This window comes from Zootermopsis nevadensis, unplaced genomic scaffold, assembly GCF_977971745.1.
Source record: "Zootermopsis nevadensis isolate Lab colony 2312 unplaced genomic scaffold, Znev_1.0 Znev_ptg000045l, whole genome shotgun sequence".
NCBI lineage: Eukaryota > Metazoa > Arthropoda > Insecta > Blattodea > Termopsidae > Zootermopsis > Zootermopsis nevadensis.
The window spans coordinates 1,831,304-1,855,102 of NW_028259177.1; the positions used below are offsets into that span (position 1 = coordinate 1,831,304).

General features: G+C 40.4%; 2 protein-coding genes across 4 annotated transcripts in view; one reads left to right on the forward strand and one right to left on the reverse strand.

The window, feature by feature from the left end:
- Positions 1-23,799, forward strand: part of LOC147871620 (uncharacterized) — a 112,144-nt gene that overhangs the window by 32,115 nt on the left and 56,230 nt on the right. The window lies entirely within an intron of this gene.
- The window catches only part of LOC110838254 (calcineurin-binding protein cabin-1-like), a 28,850-nt gene continuing 21,867 nt past the window's right edge, over positions 16,817-23,799 (reverse strand). For all 3 annotated transcript variants that reach the window (XM_087360616.1, XM_087360614.1, XM_087360615.1), the window contains one exon: positions 16,817-23,769. The gene's annotated coding sequence lies outside the window, so the exon portion shown is untranslated. The remainder of the gene's footprint in view (positions 23,770-23,799) is intronic.

Here is a 23,799-nt window from a genome sequence, read left to right on the forward strand (position 1 = left end):
GCTGCAAACCTTCTGAAATGCGCACAAAACCAAAAATTTTCCGAAAATTCGGAAAAAAATTAAAAGTTGAAATTTTTTAAAAATTCTTAGTTTTGTGCGCTTTTTGGACGATTTGCCACGTTTTTCGATTATTCGAAATTTTTCGAAAAAATTGAAATTTCTCAAAGGGGTACTCCTTTGAGAATTTTCAAAATATTTCGAAATTTAAAAAAAATTAAAAACGACTGCAAATGGCGTGAAACGCGAAGAAAACTAAGAATTTTCGAAAAAAATTGAATTCTGCTAAGACGGGTGAGGCACAGCCCTAAACAAGCTTACAAGACTTGGGACAAGAACTTCTCAAGACTTGGGACAAGTTACTTCTCAAGACTTCGGAAAAGAACTTCTCAAGACTTAAAACGAGTGACTTCTCAAGACTTGGGACAAGAACTTCTCAAGACTTGGGACAAGAACTTCTCAAGACTTGGGACAAGTGACTTCTCAAGACTTGGGACGAGTGACTTCTCAAGACTTGGGACAAGAACTTCTCAAGACTTGGGACGAGTGACTTCTCAAGACTTAGGACAAGTAACTTCTCAAGACTTGGGACAAGAACTTCTCAAGACTTGGAACGAGTGACTTCTCAAGACTTGGGACAAGTGACTTCTCAAGACTTGGGACGAGTGACTTCTCAAGACTTGGGACAAGGACTTCTCAAGACTTGGGACAAGGACTTCTCAAGACTTGGGACAAGTGACTTCTCAAGACTTGGGTCAAGTGACTTCTCAAAACTTGGGACAAGAACTTCTCAAGACTTGGGACGAGTGACTTCTCAAGACATGGGACGAGTGACTTCTCAAGACTTGGGACGAGTGACTTCTCAAGACTTGGGACAAGTGACTTCTCAAGACTTGGGACAAGAACTTCTCAAGACTTGGGACAAGGACTTCTCAAGACTTGGGACAAGGACTTCTCAAGACTTGGGACAAGTGACTTCTCAAGACTTGGGTGTCTAGTCCTGATAGGGATGGGACAGGTCAAATTTAGAAGGAAAAATTTTCAAATTTTTCGAAAAATCAAAAAACGCTGCAAACCTTCTGAAATGCGCACAAAACCAAAAATTTTCCGAAAATTCGGAAAAAAATTAATAATAGTCTGGTTGAATACATGTGACAGTCAGATTTCAGTCCTATGTTCATGCGCTGGGCTTAGCAGTAGTTATGTAAGTAGCAGGGAAAGAAGTCACGTCTGATCACATGAATAGGAGTGGTCATGTTTGAGATTTGATGCTTCCTACCTCCTTTCTGATAGATAGAATGAATTTTTTGAAGAAGAAAAGTAAAAATTATTTTTATACTTTATTCTCATAACTTTGTAGTGAAAGTTTTTATTCCAGGTATGATATATCTATATATATTCATACAGGTTGTGACCAGTAGCTAAATTGTGAGTTTGTTAAGGATTTGAGATGATTTATTGTATATGTATACTTGCCACTCTGGTCAGATTTCTGAGTTATTCTTATAAACTTTCTGTGAAGCAAAGCAGCATCTTTCAAACACTTGCCCTCAATTTAGCAAGTGCCAGGATGAGGGAGTAACATTCATATGGCTACAAGAAAGAGTTTGGCTATTTATCTAACCTTATAAGCTTCAAGCATTATTCCCTTCCAGTATTTGAACTGAACTGCTGTTATGTTACTCCAGTTATGTAGAACATAATAAAATTACGTTGTATTCTGCTTGGAATTTTATTTGTGTTTGTGTCACACAGGCAGAGGTTATTAAACATGCAGTTTATGTACAAAAATTTGTGAAAGAGTATTGAAGGGGAAATCATTCCCTAGGGCGGCATGCACACGTCAGGAGCTCTTGTATGAGCCTGTGAGAGAGGGAGCTTGTTGTTTGAGTGTCAATACCCATATTTGAATTGGTAAGTTGTGTATCCGTTTGTTTGTAGTGATCATGACAAAATTTGCCTTGTGAAAGTGGAAGGAGTGTGTCCATTGGCTGAGGTAGAAATGTTAACTGTGTGAAGAAGTAAAACTTTTTGTTCTTAGAGGAGTGTGATGCATGTACGGAGGAATCTTGATTTGTATAATGTGAATGTATTTTGTCTTTCTAGGGGTAGCGGATTACAAGAAATAGAATGTTCCTCCAGATTCTACTGGGCGGCGTGCTGTGTGTCACCTGACCTGCGTACTGCTTGCCAGAGAAGCATTGGAGTATGTGCGGCAACAGTTGGCAGACTGAGTTGATTTCAGAACAGGAAACTTACTGCCATGACTGGCGTATGTAGTTCATGTGCAGCGAGTTGGTAGCGAGGATGTTTCCATGTGGGAGTTTCGGTTTCTAGTTTGTTCTGTGATGTCTCTGGTCTGTTCTTTCCGCGCATCACGTAGTTCATTTGGGTCGGCACTATAATTCTTTGTGGCCACGTTCTTAGAGATGTGAAAGAAGACTGGCATTGGGAATATTTGTCTCGGTTGGTAGTGAGGTCGTGCTTCGGTTTAGTTAATGTTTGAATGCTAAAATGATTTTGAGTTCATAATGGCAAATATTTAGTCTCTTCAAATGCCTTAATGCAAGAATCATTGCTGTAAGTTTCTGTGTGGGAACAGTGTGCCTCTTGGGTTGTAAGTGGGTTACGGAATTATCTGGTGTTCTCATTTGTCGGTAGGTGTACAATCAACTGCAGAATAAGAGTGCTGATTCTGTATGCATTTCTGTCTTTTGTGGGGGGGTGGGGTGGAACTAGTTGTGTTGAATCTCTTATAAAATTCCAAAGTCCAATTCCAAAGACCAAAGCCCAAAGGCGGTAGGCCGTAGGCCGAAACCTAAAGACGTAGGCCGGAGGCCGGAAGCCTGTCGCTGGAAGCTGGAGGCCCGAAGCCGGAAGCCGGTAGGCCGTAGGCTGAAAGTGGAGTGCAGAATGCCTAAAGCCCAAAGCCGACAGGCAATAGCCAAAAGCCGAGAGCCGAAATCCCAGAACCCAAAGCCCGAAGTCCAAAACCGAAAGTCGTAAGTGGCATAGGTTGGTTAGTTTAGTGTGCGTCCAATGTAGGCGACCGGCTGACGTGATTAGGTGCTTTAGCCGAGGCTGCTTCAAGCAGCTGGGAGTCGTATGTTGGTCAAGGCTGCATGTGAAGTAGGTTAAGGGTATCTAGATGTGTTGAATCTCTTATCAAATTCCAAAGACCAAAGCCCAAAGGCGGTAGGCCGTAGGCCGAAACCTAAAGACGTAGGCCCGAGGCCGGAGGCCGGAAGCCTGTCGCTGGAAGCTGGAGGCCCGAAGCCGGAAGCCGGTAGGCCGTAGGCTGAAAGTGGAGTGCAGAATGCCTAAAGCCCAAAGCCGACAGGCAGTAGCCAAAAGCCGAGAGCCGAAATCCCAGAACCCAAAGCCCGAAGTCCAAAACCGAAAGTCGTAAGTGGCATAGGTTGGTTAGTTTAGTGTGCGTCCAATGTAGGCGACCGGCTGACGTGAATAGGTTCTCTAGCCCAGTCGGCATCAAGTAGCTGGGAGTCGTATGTTGGTTAAGGCTGCATGTGAAGTAGGTTAAGGGTATCTGTAATTTTTGGGAGGCAAGCGAGCTACATCCTAGCGTGTTTAATTTTCTGACAGTTGGCTGCGTTCTAAGCAGCATACACGCTTAAGTGCATAGATTGGTTGGAGTAGGCTACGTCCGTCGCTGGTTACGTGCTCAGTTCGAGTCTTACGTTTGGCTATCCTTCGTCTGCAGCGGTCTGTTCTGTTATTGAGGCTTCTTGCTCGCGGTCTTAGGTAAGTCGGGTTAGGCTGCTTCAGTGGCTGGCTACGTGACGAGTGGCATAGGTTGGTTGTTTTATGCTGCGTCCTCAATAGCAACGCCCGGCGACTGACAAGTCACGCTTCCTTGAATCGTAGGCCACATATCTCTGCTGACAAGCCACACATACTTCATCACAGGATACTAAAATTCACCGGCCTCGCTACAAGCATATGTTGGTTAGGCAAGGTTTCGTTAAAGGAGACCAACTAAAGAGGGTCTTGAGTTATTTTCCGTAAACTGCTTTAGCAGAAGGCTGCAAGCTTTTGCGTATAGATTGCTGAGGGATTGCTGCGTCCGAAAGAGGTACTAGGTGTTAAGCATTATTTGTTCGGGCTAGGCTGCGTCCGCTGTTCTCTACATTCGTTCTGCTCTCCCGCATCAGCATATGTATGTCTCGTTCAAAGGAGCCCTCCAGAGAAGTGTTACGGGTTAGTTCGTGTATGGTGCATTTGTTGCAAACCGTTTCTTCGAGGATTTCAGTGTTTTGCGATATGTGTTGCATAGGTTGAAATTTCTAGGCTGTGCTTTACGTACAAGAAATAGAGTGATCCTTGAGATTCTACTGAGCCGCATGCAGTGTGTCAACAAGACCTGTGTACTGTTTGCCAGAGAAGCAGTGGTGTATGTGCAGCTCATTTCATACTGCAACAGGAAATTGGCTGTGAACATGAAGGGCCCTCCTGTCTGCTACAGATGTATCTGTCTCAACTTGATGTGCATTGTACCGCTTGTAACTTTGTTGTTGTATTTCCTGGTGCTGAGATTTCAAATGTCACCATATTTGTGGAAAGGAGAAAGGCAATAATGCTCAGCAAAACTAAAATATGTATTTTGCTGAATGATATTGAGAATTTTGATTATCATAATTCCTCATAATTAGAGCATTTATTATGTTTATTATGGGTGAACATTGTATTTGCTGGTTTTATTTACCTGTGAGTGTTGAAAAACTGGATGGAACTGGTACAGGACTTGTGCTGCTTTAGTATATATATTTTGTGACCCTTGGACTGTGTGCATTTGAAGTTGGTGCTTGTGTTCATGCTATCTACTGTTATTGTGATGTAATGTGTACTGTAATCATGTTTCTTCCCCTTCATTTCCCTGTGCTGTTACTGAATAAAATGGAAGCATTGTCACTGCCCATACCCTCTCCCCTAAGCTTACAGGTTATATGGCAGCCTTTGGATTCAGTAATATGATGGCAATGTTTGCCTCTGATTACTCAGGTAATGTACAATAAGTGTTAATTGGTTTTTTTTGGGGGGGGGGTTCGTTGCCTAGATGGCTAAGTACTGGAGGAATAGTAAGCTAGTTGATGTAGTAAGAAGGGTGTGGGTACGGAGGTTATTTACAGTTTAATTGTTGAGTTGTATTGAGATTTGTCAGCCATGTAGCACTGTCCCGCTTGGCGGGGTGAGGTCCGCGGGACGACTTCACGTCCCTCACTCCTTTAACTTCTTGCGAGGCCGCGGCTTTAGTGGGGAGCGGTGCCGAGGAATCCAACCCAGCAGTCGCCCGGCCACTACCCCGGTGTACGCCGCGCTGACCTCGGCATAGCTGCCGGCCACGCGAGGTGGCTTGTTCGCTCGTGGAGGTGGTTGTTGCTACCGCCTGGCCATCGGGCCGATGAACTTTCGCCGGCTCCGGACAGTGGCCCGGGCTCCAACGAACCGCTCGAGTTGGACAAGTGCAACTCGTTGGCTCGAGTAGGCCCTCCGACCACGGCTGTTGCTGCTGCCCGCTCTCTTCTTTTCCGCGGCGATGGCGTCCAGGAGCTGCTTCCGCACCTGCTGGAACAGCTCAGGGAGGTGGGCCTTCAGAAAGGCCAGCTCACCTCCTTCCATGCCTCGCCGAGTGTTGATGAACTCTCCGTGGACAACTATCCCAAATAATCAGCCGTCCAATACTCTAACCTATCCATGCCAATGGGGTGTGAGGTGCTAGGTTTATAGGCCGGAAAGTGAAAGGTGTAGCCTGCCCCGAGGCAATGGGAGTGGACCAATGGTAGCACGTGGGAGAAAGTAGAGAGAGAAAGGTTGAGTTTGGTTGGATGGATCTGCGCCCTGGAAAGGGCTAAGATAGTGGTCTGGGGGTGAGAGTGGGAAAGAAAGTGGAGATAGCAAGGTTGGGTTTGGTTGGATGGATCACGGCCCTGAAAAGGGGGCATTTCAGTGGTCTGGTTGGTTCTGGCGGCGCATTCTTGCTCGCTCTCGGAGTCCTCGAAGTGTGTGAATAAGATGCTTCCAGGTGAAGTCCATCTTCCCTGTTAAATTTATCGGGATGTAGTTCGATTTCGATGGCTTCCCTTATTATCCGATCCATGTAGCTGGTTTTTGAGGAGAGGATAGAAGTGTCCTCGAGCTGTATATGGTGTTCAGCAACCGCAGATTTCTCGGGCCGCCCGAGCCGAATGTGGCTTTCGTGATCCTTGATCCTGGCCTCAACAGAACGGCCTGTCTGGCCGATGTAGTCTTTACCGCACTCGCAGGGAACGCTGTATACGCCAGCCGTCTTCAGTCCTAGGTCGTCCTTTACCGGCCGGAGAAAACTGGGAATTTTCTTTGGCGGAAGACCAACAGACTTGATGTGCTTGGCCAGCAACCTGCTTATGCAGTTGAAGGTCGTCCCGACGTAAAGCAGGAAGGCAACTGAGGCTGGTTTTCCAGCGGGCGGTGACAGCCTCGCAGGCGGATTGACAGCTTTCTGGATCTGACGGTTGCTGTATCCGTCTTTCCTGAAGGTGGTCGTGAGTGTCTCCAGTTCACTCACCTGCATAAGTACCTATCTCCTTACAAGGATGCCTGCGTAACTACCTTCATAACACTTTCTCTGTATAACTTACCTTTACTTCCCACTCTCTTACAACCCCTCAATGCACACACAAAAAAACGTATATACGCACTTTCCCTCTAACCTAGTTAGTGGAATGCAACTTCCCTTAACAGATTCGTGACCCCGTATACCTTCCACTGACAAAACAAACAGCATATTAATGGATCCACTTCTCAAACTATTGTATTTACGAATCTATACAAAAAATGCTACATGGCTGACAAATCTCAATACAACTCAACAATTAAACTGTAAATAACCTCCGTACCTACACCCTTCTTACTACATCAACTAGCTTACTATTCCTCCAGTACTTAGCCATCTAGGCAACAAACCCCCCCCCCAAAAAAAAAACCAATTAACACTTATTGTACATTACCTGAGTAATCAGAGGCAAACATTGCCATCATATTACTGAATCCAAAGGCTGCCATATAACCTGTAAGCTTAGGGGAGAGGGTATGGGCAGTGACAATGCTTCCATTTTATTCAGTAACAGCACAGGGAAATGAAGGGGAAGAAACATGATTACAGTACACATTACATCACAATAACAGTAGATAGCATGAACACAAGCACCAACTTCAAATGCACACAGTCCAAGGGTCACAAAATATATATACTAAAGCAGCACAAGTCCTGTACCAGTTCCATCCAGTTTTTCAACACTCACAGGTAAATAAAACCAGCAAATACAATGTTCACCCATAATAAACATAATAAATGCTCTAATTATGAGGAATTATGATAATCAAAATTCTCAATATCATTCAGCAAAATACATATTTTAGTTTTGCTGAGCATTATTGCCTTTCTCCTTTCCACAAATATGGTGACATTTGAAATCTCAGCACCAGGAAATACAACAACAAAGTTACAAGCGGTACAATGCACATCAAGTTGAGACAGATACATCTGTAGCAGACAGGAGGGCCCTTCATGTTCACAGCCAATTTCCTGTTGCAGTATGAAATGAGCTGCACATACACCACTGCTTCTCTGGCAAACAGTACACAGGTCTTGTTGACACACTGCATGCGGCTCAGTAGAATCTCAAGGATCACTCTATTTCTTGTACGTAAAGCACAGCCTAGAAATTTCAACCTATGCAACACATATCGCAAAACACTGAAATCCTCGAAGAAACGGTTTGCAACAAATGCACCATACACGAACTAACCCGTAACACTTCTCTGGAGGGCTCCTTTGAACGAGACATACATATGCTGATGCGGGAGAGCAGAACGAATGTAGAGAACAGCGGACGCAGCCTAGCCCGAACAAATAATGCTTAACACCTAGTACCTCTTTCGGACGCAGCAATCCCTCAGCAATCTATACGCAAAAGCTTGCAGCCTTCTGCTAAAGCAGTTTACGGAAAATAACTCAAGACCCTCTTTAGTTGGTCTCCTTTAACGAAACCTTGCCTAACCAACATATGCTTGTAGCGAGGCCGGTGAATTTTAGTATCCTGTGATGAAGTATGTGTGGCTTGTCAGCAGAGATATGTGGCCTACGATTCAAGGAAGCGTGACTTGTCAGTCGCCGGGCGTTGCTATTGAGGACGCAGCATAAAACAACCAACCTATGCCACTCGTCACGTAGCCAGCCACTGAAGCAGCCTAACCCGACTTACCTAAGACCGCGAGCAAGAAGCCTCAATAACAGAACAGACCGCTGCAGACGAAGGATAGCCAAACGTAAGACTCGAACTGAGCACGTAACCAGCGACGGACGTAGCCTACTCCAACCAATCTATGCACTTAAGCGTGTATGCTGCTTAGAACGCAGCCAACTGTCAGAAAATTAAACACGCTAGGATGTAGCTCGCTTGCCTCCCAAAAATTACAGATACCCTTAACCTACTTCACATGCAGCCTTAACCAACATACGACTCCCAGCTACTTGATGCCGACTGGGCTAGAGAACCTATTCACGTCAGCCGGTCGCCTACATTGGACGCACACTAAACTAACCAACCTATGCCACTTACGACTTTCGGTTTTGGACTTCGGGCTTTGGGTTCTGGGATTTCGGCTCTCGGCTTTTGGCTACTGCCTGTCGGCTTTGGGCTTTAGGCATTCTGCACTCCACTTTCAGCCTACGGCCTACCGGCTTCCGGCTTCGGGCCTCCAGCTTCCAGCGACAGGCTTCCGGCCTCCGGCCTCGGGCCTACGTCTTTAGGTTTCGGCCTACGGCCTACCGCCTTTGGGCTTTGGTCTTTGGAATTGGACTTTGGAATTTGATAAGAGATTCAACACATCTAGATACCCTTAACCTACTTCACATGCAGCCTTGACCAACATACGACTCCCAGCTGCTTGAAGCAGCCTCGGCTAGAGAACCTATTCACGTCAGCCGGTCGCCTACATTGGACGCACACTAAACTAACCAACCTATGCCACTTACGACTTTCGGTTTTGGACTTCGGGCTTTGGGTTCTGGGATTTCGGCTCTCGGCTTTTGGCTACTGCCTGTCGGCTTTGGGCTTTAGGCATTCTGCACTCCACTTTCAGCCTACGGCCTACCGGCTTCCGGCTTCGGGCCTCCAGCTTCCAGCGACAGGCTTCCGGCCTCCGGCCTACGTCTTTAGGTTTCGGCCTACGGCCTACCGCCTTTGGGCTTTGGAATTGGACTTTGGAATTTTATAAGAGATTCAACACAACTAGTTCCACCCCACCCCCCCACAAAAGACAGAAATGCATACAGAATCAGCACTCTTATTCTGCAGTTGATTGTACACCTACCGACAAATGAGAACACCAGATAATTCCGTAACCCACTTACAACCCAAGAGGCACACTGTTCCCACACAGAAACTTACAGCAATGATTCTTGCATTAAGGCATTTGAAGAGACTAAATATTTGCCATTATGAACTCAAAATCATTTTAGCATTCAAACATTAACTAAACCGAAGCACGACCTCACTACCAACCGAGACAAATATTCCCAATGCCAGTCTTCTTTCACATCTCTAAGAACGTGGCCACAAAGAATTATAGTGCCGACCCAAATGAACTACGTGATGCGCGGAAAGAACAGACCAGAGACATCACAGAACAAACTAGAAACCGAAACTCCCACATGGAAACATCCTCGCTACCAACTCGCTGCACATGAACTACATACGCCAGTCATGGCAGTAAGTTTCCTGTTCTGAAATCAACTCAGTCTGCCAACTGTTGCCGCACATACTCCAATGCTTCTCTGGCAAGCAGTACGCAGGTCAGGTGACACACAGCACGCCGCCCAGTAGAATCTGGAGGAACATTCTATTTCTTGTAATCCGCTACCCCTAGAAAGACAAAATACATTCACATTATACAAATCAAGATTCCTCCGTACATGCATCACACTCCTCTAAGAACAAAAAGTTTTACTTCTTCACACAGTTAACATTTCTACCTCAGCCAATGGACACACTCCTTCCACTTTCACAAGGCAAATTTTGTCATGATCACTACAAACAAACGGATACACAACTTACCAATTCAAATATGGGTATTGACACTCAAACAACAAGCTCCCTCTCTCACAGGCTCATACAAGAGCTCCTGACGTGTGCATGCCGCCCTAGGGAATGATTTCCCCTTCAATACTCTTTCACAAATTTTTGTACATAAACTGCATGTTTAATAACCTCTGCCTGTGTGACACAAACACAAATAAAATTCCAAGCAGAATACAACGTAATTTTATTATGTTCTACATAACTGGAGTAACATAACAGCAGTTCAGTTCAAATACTGGAAGGGAATAATGCTTGAAGCTTATAAGGTTAGATAAATAGCCAAACTCTTTCTTGTAGCCATATGAATGTTACTCCCTCATCCTGGCACTTGCTAAATTGAGGGCAAGTGTTTGAAAGATGCTGCTTTGCTTCACAGAAAGTTTATAAGAATAACTCAGAAATCTGACCAGAGTGGCAAGTATACATATACAATAAATCATCTCAAATCCTTAACAAACTCACAATTTAGCTACTGGTCACAACCTGTATGAATATATATAGATATATCATACCTGGAATAAAAACTTTCACTACAAAGTTATGAGAATAAAGTATAAAAATAATTTTTCACTTCTGGTGACTTTAAAGTTACTTGTCTTGCCGAAAGCTACCACAAACAATGTCTCAACTCCCTGCTAACATCCTTTAATCTCAAAATTACTCCAGTACTGCTACTGATAATGACTTTATAGACAGTTCCAGGAAAGATCATATTTCTACTGAACCAGAAAAAAAATGTGCTCTCTGAGCATTACGCTCAACTTGTAATTATATATATATATAAAAAAAATAGAACCGATATCTAATTATCATAATTACAGGAAACGATTCGGTCTTATAAATACAGACACTATTAAAGAATTTACGACACACGTAAATAACGAAAACTGGGAGTCAGATTCAAAATTCAGCACAATCCCAAATATCTTCTTAAAATATTTTCAAGCAAGTTTCCCCATCAGAACAGAGAAAAACATGTTTGAAAATAATGAATGTCTACTTATAGACAAATTACATTACAAACGGCATTCTCTAAAATATTTTAAAAAGAAAAAAAATAAACTTTCTTTTTCTAACAAAAAACAGCCTCCTCAACCGGTGAATGCTCTTTAGCGAAATTATCAATGCTTACTGTCAGAATGATAGAAAGCAGAAACATTATACTCTGTGGCCAAATGGCACTATCACTGAACGCTCTTTGTGGTACACTTTATTACCACTGTGTTTCAAAGGCGTTATGCAATCGTATATTACCTACGATAGATGTGACAGACAGTAGGAGTGTCCCAAGTTACATCTGTCATTTCCATACGGTTATCTCTGCACGAATATCATAAAATGTAAATGTTATGCATTGATGGAATTTCTATAAAAATCCATATTATACTGGACCAAACTGTATCCTTGTACTTTAAATACGTGCTCAAAAGCTGTCATTACAATAAAAAAGTCATTCAAATTCTGAATGAAAGTTCTGTAACAAGTGAATAATATGGGCATGTGAATTCTTGCAAAGCAGAAGCAGGCTCCTGACCAGCACATCAACATCCAGTCACAATCCCTGCAAGATTTCAACACTGGTATAGTGAAGATAGTTTCAACAAATGTTCTCAAACAAAATGAACAACAGCAAGACCAGCAACGAACATTCACATAAAAGACACACTGCACCTTAAATTCATGGGCAAGGTCTGTGTTGGAAAAGCTGGCAAACAAATCAAAAGAAAACACAAGATACACACACAGATTTCAAACTCGACGTAACATTTGGGTTGTGGGGCTTCCATAAAAATAAATCTGTAACAGGCACAGTATCTTCACTCTCAGTCTGAAGCCATTTTTCAGTTCACTGTCAATCTTTTCAAAACTTCTCATAGCACGCACCATGACATGAACTTTTGATTTCCTCATTTCTTACTAACTCTGGAGAAAGTTTCCCCATAATCAAACCAGTGTTACTGGACTCCCAGAAAACTATGCCCAAAATACGCCATCAGTAGGTCAGCCTGGTATATGGTGTTCTTTCAAGGATGGAATCACTCAATCCCTATCACATACTTTTATTATAAATTCTGTTGCCCATTTTCTGTTCTCAAATTTCCTAAGTACACGAAGCCTTTGTTTTACTGTCAGTAGAATTTTATTATGATTTTCATCCACCTTCTTTAGAACCCCCACCCCCACCCCACAGGTAAGTTGAAGGCCTATTTCACCTGTGCTTATTTAAAAAATTAGTAATGCATGAATATTCCAAACACTCATAATCAGGAGCTTACTGAACAAGTAAGAACCCATAAATTTCTCTTTCATGACATTACGCAATCATAATGTACAAAGTCAACAGATTTCTAGTACTTTCCTTTTGCAACCATGACAGGCCCAATATAGACAAGTTGGTGGGGAGTGGAAATATTCTACTTGAGTGTGCCCTTTGGAATGGAGACAAATCACATATTGGATTAACTGACAATTCATCCTTAAATAGGAATGATCATACCAGACACGGATTACAACTTAATTCAGAAGGCAAGTAGAAGCTTGTGCAACTCACTGCTAATTAGATTAGGTGCAAACTGGATACCTGTAATCACTGATGTAAGATCTAACCCTTCTTTTAGGCTTAAGCCCAAATCTGTCACCAAATACCTGAAAGATGTCTACATCAATGCTAATAAACCAGTTCTAAATTCAGAATACAATCAAGATAACAATTCTGTGGTGCACCATCATAACATAAGAGGACTTTCAAACAAAACTGATCAACTATCAGTGTCCATTAATAATAAGTACACACCCTAATCTGTGTTTAACACAACACCACAGGTAAACTTGAAAATGTTACTTTTGGAGGTACTTACTCTAGATGAAATATGGTAAAAGAAGGTGCAAGTATTATTGCCAAAAAGAACCTAAAATTTAATTAGATAAATGTATTGTGTCACTAAAATAACAAGAAATAGATGCTGCATTGTGCAATTGGAATCTAAACATTCCAACATATATGTCCTAGCTATACATAGAGCCCCCACTGGCAATGCTGACTTTCCTAAACAAGTTACAAAGCATTATAAATTATCTTTTTAAACCTACAGCACAACATCGTCAACTGTGGTCCCATTATCATCAATACAAATTATCTTATTGAAATTTACAATAAAAATGTGTAAAATGCTCGAGTAGCATCTTCCAATGTCATGGCAACAGTTAATTTCCCCATAAGAATCCAAAATTACTCCATCTGATCACGATGTATGACTTCTAGTAATATTAATAATAAAAAATCGATCTCCAGTTATCATAAGTACAGAATACCAATCAGACTCACAAATGAAGACACTATTAAAGAATGTATCTCTCATCGAATGAAAATTGGGAATGAGTATTAAACAGCCTTGATGTAGATTCAAAATTTAACACATTAATAAATAATCTCTTAAAAATGTATAAGCAAGTTTCACCACCAAAACAGTGATAAAATATCTGAAAAGAATGATTGGATCACAAAGATAAAAAAAGATTAACTAATTTGTCAATAGTGGAACAACCAAATAATGAAAATTCACTGCACGAAATATTTTAAAATACTTACTTCCTCGAGGTCTAAATCAGATTAAATGTGAGAATCAGACTAAACAACCTAGAGCAACCCAACAAAATAAAAGCAGTCTGGAAAACATGAAAAAATTAAATCATGGAAATATTCTACAGAAATATTGACCTCATTAATAAAGATAAATGATAATGTAATAAAAAATATTAAGCTCTTAGCAAATTATTTCAATATTTCTTAACAAATACAGAATAGATTAATAATCACGTTGCAAAAAAGAAGCAGAAGACGAACAAAATATGTTAGTTAAACAATCCCAAACACACGAAGTAGAATGATGGCGCCTTCGTCGTCGCGACCAGAGATGACATTATCAGAAACGCAGAGAGAACCACTATTCTCGTCAGCACTTCAAACACATGTGCAATATTTTTTGTTCTTCCTTTGTGTTCAAGTTGATTTTATTTTTCAAATTGTCTCCCTTTCTCTGTTGTTAAACATCAACTTTTCTCATGTTATACTGTTTAGGCTATCTCCATTCATCCTGTCTTGATTTTGCTACAACTGAAAACTATCCCCCTGCTATTAATGTTAATTTTCAGAATTCTTCATCAAAACATAGTTTATGCTGCTTCAATTTGTAACTACATACATTCTCTTTGGTAGAGAATGTTAGGTTCACTATAACACTTTTTCAAATATTTCTGAAGTTGTAAAGTTGTTTCCTGGTCTTTAATATTCACACTGTGTACTTTCTTCGCATTAAATCTCTCCCTATTAAGCTTTTATGCTACTCACTGGTTTTGTAACAGTCACTCCCCAACTGTTGTAACCACTGGATATTGATCGTTATCTCAGTAAATTTCTAAGAAAGCTTTTATATCAAGTATAATTGAATGCTGTCTTTTGTCCAACAAGATGTGATGGATATGACTGTCTCTCTTCCTATCGGGAAACACCAAAATGTATTTATACATGTCTCAAAGTGGAACATCATATGCCTCACAGTCAGACTTTCCAATTTGGAAAATGTGTTATCTAATCACCCTAAACCTCTAAATTAGCACACTAAAATGAAGTGAAATTTTATTTATTTTCCTAATTCTTCTGTTTAGGGTAAAACTAAAGGATTTAATATAATTTAATTTATTTTTCACAATATGAAGCAATTAATTACATTTTATATTTTACGTAATTTTAAACACTGTTTTCAAGGCCACTTTCTCTGCTTTGCCATACCAAGGGTTCAAAAAACACTGCAGAATATCCACCATCCCAACAGGAGCCAAACCTTCTGCTGCATTAAAGATTTGTACCTATTCTATCTTCCTACTTATAAACAGGAACATAGTAAATTAGGACTCTACACTCAAATTCCAAAAATAGTGACCATCTTCATTTTCCACCACTTAAACTTCCTCTTTGGCCTTTCCTACCTCTCCTTCTTGTATCTGCCTAGTCTCTGTTCACCAGTCTACGTTTCTCATCCCCCTATCACGCTCAATCAAATTCAATGTTCACACAAATTCATACCCTGGACATATCAGGACAACCGTGAATGTTAGTATCATGTTCCCACTACCATTTGAGTCCCCAAAGTAACCACTTTCTAGATCGTTGCTAAAACACACACACAATTCCATTCAAATACTTATTATCACCATACAAGGTATCCATACAGCCTACAAACCACCTAATTCAGAAGCTGGCAAAGGAACTGCAACCAACGCTAAACATATAAATGACATACAGTTTATATGCTAAATAACCTATGAATATATCAGCACCAGAAAAACAAAAATCGTTTTCCCTTAACACACAACAGGCTATAAACTCTACATATTCAGCTCTCACAAAGCTACCTGCAAGAAGTGGGGTTCCTTCAATGTTATTGAAGAGATATATTACTGACCGCTGTCTAACAACTGACAATCTTGAAATATAGATAAGACATGAACTGCTCCGAAATCCGTAACACTTGATAACTATAAACAGAAGCAAAAGGGATACAACACTGTACCTCAGACACTTCAATATTCCTGTGACAATCTGACTTCAATGGTCTTATGCCTCGGCCCAGAATTGGAGTCCAGCTAGCAGCCTCAAGTATTCGCATTTAAATCCCTAGTTCTCATACATTAGAGGTTAACAAACTACTACCTCTGCATCTGCACCTCCACATTTCAAACGCACTAAGTCAAGTATGGCTCACATTCCCACAGAACATTCAACCCACTGCACCTCAAACTGAGGTCTCCCCATCTTGGGTTTGTGTGTGATATGTCACTACAGCTACACCAGGCATTGCCAAACATTTCAGCTCACGGGGTCCTCTTCAATGTTTTATGAGATTCCACACAGCAGCTCTCAAATCTCACAGTTTTAATATAAAATTATGTTTCAAATAACATGTCCGACAGCTACTTGTGTACTGCTGTTTAAATGAAATTCACATTTCATTAACATGTGGGAATATACAAGAATAACAAACAAACACCAAGTTTAAGCTTCGGAATTAGTAAAAATAGATGGTTATAATCTTTCATGCTCTTGTGATTGCCCCTAAAACTATTTTACCTCTTTCTAATGTGACCTATCGCAGACACTGACCCTGACACACTTGAGCTAAGCCATGACCAGAAGCCATGTTCCCTTGTGCTATATGCTCTGACCCGACCAATGAGACTTGTTAGCCAGGACAAACAGTAGCCACGTAGATGACACTAAACTGGGTCAAAAATAACAAAATTTAACATCATCTTCCCTCTTTTTATAAGTCTGCTTCCTCCTCCGAAACCCCAACAATTCCTGATGCATTTCTTGTCGCTTACACCCAAGCTAAAAGATCATCCAGCCTTCATTCGCATTAGAACCACTGAGTTTCAAACTGTTACTTCCTCATATTCATAATCACTCTCACATAAAATATTCAATTACACGACTTAATGGATTCAGGATTGTTAAATGCTCTTTCCTAGATCCTGCTGAAACTCTTATGCTCATTTAAGGTACAATATTATGCTTTCAAAGTTTTCCTATGCATGCTCTTTATGAACATTGAACTGTCTGCAATGAGTCCACACGTCAGGTTAAGGGAAACAAAATTAATTCAAAATAGACAACGACAATCTCAATCTGACTACTCTCTCCTTTTTATAACATTCAAGACAAAAATCTGACACCAACACGACAAGTGGGCATTAAACAACTGTTTCTGTGTGTGTGTTTACATTCATAGTTACTCAACCTGGTTCACACTCTCACAACCATTTCAGTAACATCCCCTCTTCTTCAAACTACTTGTTAATATGATCTTTGCCATCAGCTTTACATAACCTGTCTGTCCATTAAACAGTACAACTGCTTTATATTGCTAAATTATGAACATTATTGCTAACAAAAATTGTAAAACTGCACACGCATAGCTGCAAAGACATATAACTTTAAACAGAGTAATTCTTTGACAGATCCATAAGAAAATTCTACACTTGCCCTAAAAAAAGGGGAAACCTGGGATTCCACATGGACAACAAAGTATTCCTTACAACAAACAGTACAAACATCATCAATACTGGAAATTACATTTTAACTTTAAACGAAACAGTTTCTGACATGCCTTTAACCACTTTTACAATTTATATATATATATATTCAGAGATTATCAACAGTTTCTCAACACAAAGAAATAGCAAGCTTTGTTCTACAAAGACTTCTGACAGAACAGTGTATGTAATTTCTAATGCTGTGTGAAACCAAGAGATGAATTGTGTAACTATCACTGCACAAGGTATGTGATGTAGATTGGTTTATTTGTAAAGACAATCCCCAATAACTATTTGTCCCAGTGTGAGTACTTTCACCTTTCTTCAAGCATGTCTACCTTGAGGGTTTGTGACTTACAAAAGAAATGGCAATTTCACAAAGAGGCAAGCTTGGCCAATGTAAAATATTGCAATGTCATGCATTTCATGCAGGAGAATTGAAAAACAATTACCAGTAAAGGCGTGTAGAGGCACGCAGTGTTTCAAGTGACACAAGATAAGCAATGATACTTGTATTTTACCAGTCCTCAGACATCCTCCATCCATACTTCTGAAATTCAAGCAGAGTAATATGATCTTCTCAAAAACATTTAGCTGCTATACAGAGTAAAAACAGTATGCAATATTTTATCACAGCCAGTTATTTTAAATCCACGATCACATTCTTTCAAGGCCACTTGCCAAAACTGGGAAAAACTTCCCCAAATCCCTGTAAGACACCTCGATAATGAACTGTGGTTCAATAATGTGCTTGTGCCATTCATCATAGTCAGATGCCATAACAGAGAAGTTACTGGATATTTTATCCACACTAAACTTGATTATTCTTTAATGCATCCTTCTTTGAACACAAGGTATAGCAAATGAGGTTTACAGTAATACACCTTTACTCTAAGTATCTTAAAGCCAGTAATCACTAGGGGTTATAAGGACTAAATTAAAATTACAAATAGGTTGTAAATGCACAATAAGGGTGAAAGATACAGGCACTGTCAATTGAACATTCATGAATCCTTTCAAATCTGAACAACTTTTCAGTTACGCACAAGTCACATGTTGATATTTTAATGCCCAATTGTCTCTAAAAGCAAATATATCCTTATTTGCTCATTCATATCATATAGTGAATTATCACTAGTCTTTAACTATGCTTTTTCATTTTATTATACAATAAGTGTATAGTGAAAAGACACAATCACAACTCGTTTAATCAATACCTACTCATGAACATATAACGAACAATTTATGTCAATAAGGCAAACAGAACAGCAAAGCAATAACTCTGATCTGCCATTAAAAAAACTAACATAAATATAGGTATCCAAGAGCATGGCCCTATGGAAACTATGAAAACTATTCAGTATTGTTTTTGACATACAGGACTGCATATAAATACAAGAATAGCAAATTCCTATATAAATCTTGTGTATTATCATCAGGCATTCAACATCACGACAGTGACTGCAGATGCCTGCACTGTCCTCTTCTTCTGTGTCAAGCAAACGAGATCAAACTTTTAATTACTAAGAAAACTTTGTCTCTGGCACGCAACCTGATATATACTTAAAAGAACTCGACTCTATGATATTCAAACTGCAACATTCACTTCTACTCAACAGACGTCCATCCACATGGTTTCACCCATACATAAGAGATTCTTCACATACAAAAATCAATTCTCCATGAAATTTGTAAATACGGGTTCCAAAACTTTTAATGGTCACATTTCATGTACACTGTATAAGCATGTATGCACTTATTAGGTGTACATATATAAAGACATATATGCATGTATACATAAATGCAAAATGCTGCTCCATCAGTTTTCATTCATGGAAGACACATATACATATCAATTGCATGTAATACATGAAAATAGTAATATTACTAAATATCTCATATAATTTTGTAATTATATATATTTGCTTTAAACACATTAACTGGCTAGTTACTGTTGAAAACAATGTACATATGAAATAAGTTCCCTCTTTCAGTAATGCTTTGCTTTCTTAGCAAACATAATTTTATAATAATAATATATATATATATACATATAAACTATTTGAAAATGTGACTTCCTATATCACCATTCTTGAAAATCAAACATAATCACATAACTTGTAACATAACATAGTCAAAAGTATGATAATGATAAACTTTTCAAAACTGAACATCAGTCAGAAATGACTTGAAGCTTTCACAGTGACTAAATGTGATAAAATCTTCTCAGGCAACCAGCAGCATCAATCTGGAGCAAAGTCCAGCATTTCAGAAACCTACAGGGAATGATGCGACATGTCGCTGCTGTTTCTTGTTAAATACATAATCAATGCAGCCAGACCAATGAATGCATCTGGATCTTTGTGTCAGAAAGACCTGATCAGTATCGTCTAAAATCCACAAATCAGTCAAAAGTACCGCATCGTCTATTTTGTAGGATTATTTCACAGATCATGCAATTTCCAAACTTCTGCACGTAAAATATACAACGCCTCATCAAAATCAGCGTGAATACGAGCGCTTGAAGCATTTCAGTCAGTAATCACTTGTTTCACAGAAACGAGGCTACTAAACAAATGCTGACTCCATACTGTGCTATGGGCTCAAGAAGCCCTCCCTATTGTCATCAGCTAATTTGCAGATGCCTCAACAGCTGTCAAACACGTAAGATCATGCCATATCCATATCCACAAGACAGTCACTGTCAAGTTCATTACTTTTAGCTGGAACTTCTCTAGTTTTTTGTTAAACATTCCAAACATGCTGTTCATTTCACCTTATCAATTTGCTATTATTGCAATGTACGAGGTGCGATCAGAAAGTTTACAGACTGCGCCTATAAAAACCTGTACACTTATCTCAGGTATTAAATTCATCCATCACCCTCGGAGTAGTTCCCAGCGCCGCTGCCAAGCCTGGAAGCATCCCTGGAAATCTTTCTTTGTCAGCCTGTCAAGCACCATCTGCGATTCTGCCTGAATCTCTTCTATCGTCTCAAATCTCCTTCCCTTTAGCTGAATTTTCATCTTTGGCAAGAGGAAGAAGTCACACGGCGAATAAGGAGGGTGCGGGATGACAGCCATGGTGTTTGAGGCCAAAAACTGCCGAACTTTGAGGGCGGTGTGTGCTGGCGCGTTGTCATGATGCGTCGCATGTGGAGTTCTTCCTTTAGAATCAGCTGACAGGTCCCATAGCCTATCCCAACAATGTCGCACAAGTCGTTGATGGTACGACGTCGATCTTCGTAACATTTTCGGGCGTTGTGCTCGAAGATGGTCGTCCAGAATGCTCGTCATCATCGACAGAGGTTCGGCCATTTTTAAAACGTGAATGCCACACAAAAGTTTGCGGACTCCCCAAATGCTTGCTTTAGAATTTCATAGGTTTCCGTAGCCGTTTTGGCGAGTCTTTGGCAAAATGTGATGCACACGCCATTCCGAAATTGCAGGAGGGTCGGTGTAATGCACTACCAAAACGCCCGTAACTAAGAAACAAATGCTAATTCGATGATGCCGGCTGGCACACTGATTCACTATGATTGTAGGCCGCACCCCCTAGCGGCAGAAGCTCGTACTACATCCGGTTCGCCCTCTATTGACACAGTCTGGAAACTTTCTGATCGCACCTCGTAATCTGCAAACCGGATACTGTGCACCTGTTTTCCATTAATTTTTCTTGGAATAAACAGTGATAATTTCCCTCAAATGCACAGCTAACTGATATTCGTAACAGACACACGTTAAATTGCCTTTGAGGTATAAACTGCATTTTAAGTATTATTTACTGCTTACTTAAACCTCACAACAATAATGAATGACAATCTTATTATTAACAAACAGATAAAACATAAACTGCAAGATTTGAGATTCTCAAATTGGCGAGTATGAAGATGGCTGTCATCCAGGTTGTAGTGCCGTGCTGGTAAACTTTCACCAGAATACACGACGCTACAATGCTGAAGACAGCCATTTTTAATGCTAAAATCCATTCAGAGACACTGGTAAACATCGCACACATTTTAGTGAACAAGGCTTGCAGGCATAACCTTGAAAACATAAAGAAGAAATGTTAAGCTTATTTCAGCAAGCTGATGACAGGATTATAGGAAGAGATGATTCACAGATTTCTTAGTGGCACTCACCTAAAGTAAGCAAACTAAAGTTATTATTGGTGTTTTCCCAGAACTGATAATTGTACCATTTGTGTGTTCATTTTTGTGCCTGTGCGTAACAGACATTTTCAAGCATATACAGTGAAACCTCGATGCATCGTTTCGGCGGGGGTGGGAAATAAAAACGATGAATACGGGAAAGCATTAAAAATTTAAAAAAAGCAATGTTTCTCTTTCAAAGTTACTTCTTTTTACCAAAAAAGTCTTTAATGGACAAATGGTTTGTCGAAACTTTACGTTTTAAGCCAAACAGAGACCTTTCCACATTCAAAATGTTTTCCTCGTCACGTTCAATAATATTATGCGCATAAAAGAAAGACTAAATCAAGCGTATGTAAACGCTCGTGCAATTTGCTGGATACTGCACGACTTTCACATTTCGTAGAAATGTCGTGTCCTTCGGATGAGCGGCACAATTATCTACAAACAGCAAAATCTTTCTGCCTTGTGTGCCCATGGAGGCATCCAGAGAACTTAAGAACGCCGTAAAGATGTCTGTGGTCATCCAAGCCTTTTTGTTGGCGTGATATTTCACCGGACGTTTTTTCATGTTTTTGAAACAACGCGGTTTTAGTGATTTTCCAACTACAATCGGAACCCGTTTGTCACTACCGTCACTGTTAACACACAGAAGAACAGTAATTCGGTGTTTTGCACGTTTTCCCCCGTGGCAAGATTCACCTTTCAATGCCAGCGTCCTATCCGGGAGGGCGTTGTAGAAAAGTCCTGTCTCATCCGCATTATAAATGTCCCTCCAGCAGACTCTCGAGCCACAGCTCCGTTCTTTCCACATCCACAGCAGCACTTTCGCCGGCTAACTTCTTGTAGACCATACCATGTCGTTCTTTAAATCTACTAATCCAGCCATTCGACGCTGCAAAATTTTCAATATTCAGTCTTGCGGCTATCGTCTTGGCTTTTTCCCGCAAAATGTTGCCATCAACAGGAATTCCTGAGGCCCGCGATTGCTGGTACCAAGTGAAGAGGACACTTTCTAGCTCACTGAAAGTTGATTTCCTTCCGGTTTTCCTTTTTTTGCATGAATTACCGCACTTGTCAGTTTGTTTTCGGATTTATTTCTTCTTTGCAATCATTGAATTTAAAGTAGATGGTGCTAATCCAAGGCGTTTAGCAAAGTCGATTCTTTTTTCAAATGCATTTTTCTCCACTTCTTCTATGATTTTTAATCTTTCTAGAAGAATTCTGACTTGTTTTACTGGGCGAGAGATGGTACAGGAATAATAACAAAATAATTAACAGTAGTAACAGGAATAACAAAATATTTACGGGAACAACTACAAAAGTATAGACTGGAACAATAACAGTAAGAATGGAAGTACTGTTACTGCCGAACTCAACGAAACGTAGCTGTAGAAGACACTGAACCACTGGAAACGAGATGAACCAGAAGAATGAAAAGTGTCGCCGGCCTTTCCTTTGTACTTATAATAAAAGCATTTGTGAAGAAATTCACACTGCACATGCCATCTGGCATCGCTGGAACGAAATATGAGTGCACCCTGATTAAACTCATAAAATTTCTGACAATGAGCACCGACATTCACTCCAACTATCACCCCTGCACCGCTGACCACTCATTCCAAAAGAATCTGTGCTGGTTGGGCAACATAACATGTTACCGCTACTGCGTATTCCAAAAACATTGTGCGTCTTTCGGTATTAATTTATCTCAAAACCCAGCATTTTAAATTCTCAGAAACGATCATTGCGGGAAAATTGTGGGCCGGGACTAAGATTTTTAGACGATCGATGCCATAAAACGATAGAAGCGGGAAAATATAACATTATTTTATATGGGATGTATCCGGGACCGAACAAAACAGACGATGCATCCGGGAACGATGGATAGACGTTTCACTGTATGTAGACAAAATGTACCAGAAATTAAATTAAATTTACAGCACATGCAATAAGTGCGCTGCAACGATTAAAAACAAAAATGATGAACACAACTTCGGACATCTTGTAGGTACAATTATCTGAATCTTATTATGAACCAATAAACAACTTGTCAATAATAACTTTTGCTGCTTCACTTTTGGCTCCATCTTCAGTAGATCCATACCCCACACCTGAGAACATACAGCATCACCTATTGGCATTTCTAACCTCATCATAGCATACACATTCACAAACATACCACTCTTCGTATACCCAGTGCTATGACTCAACTAACCAGTTTCCTCAAGCTTCAAATATTCTTCTTCTTCTTCTTGTTTGGTAACAATACACGTGTAGGTGTATAGGCCTCCCACAGCAACACCTCCTACATAGGAAGGAGCCGGCCAATTTCTGGAGAGACACATTGTCTCCAATGACGTAATGGGGTCGAGTGTGATGTCAGAGTTCCTAGCAAACAAAAGGACAGACGGTTATCAG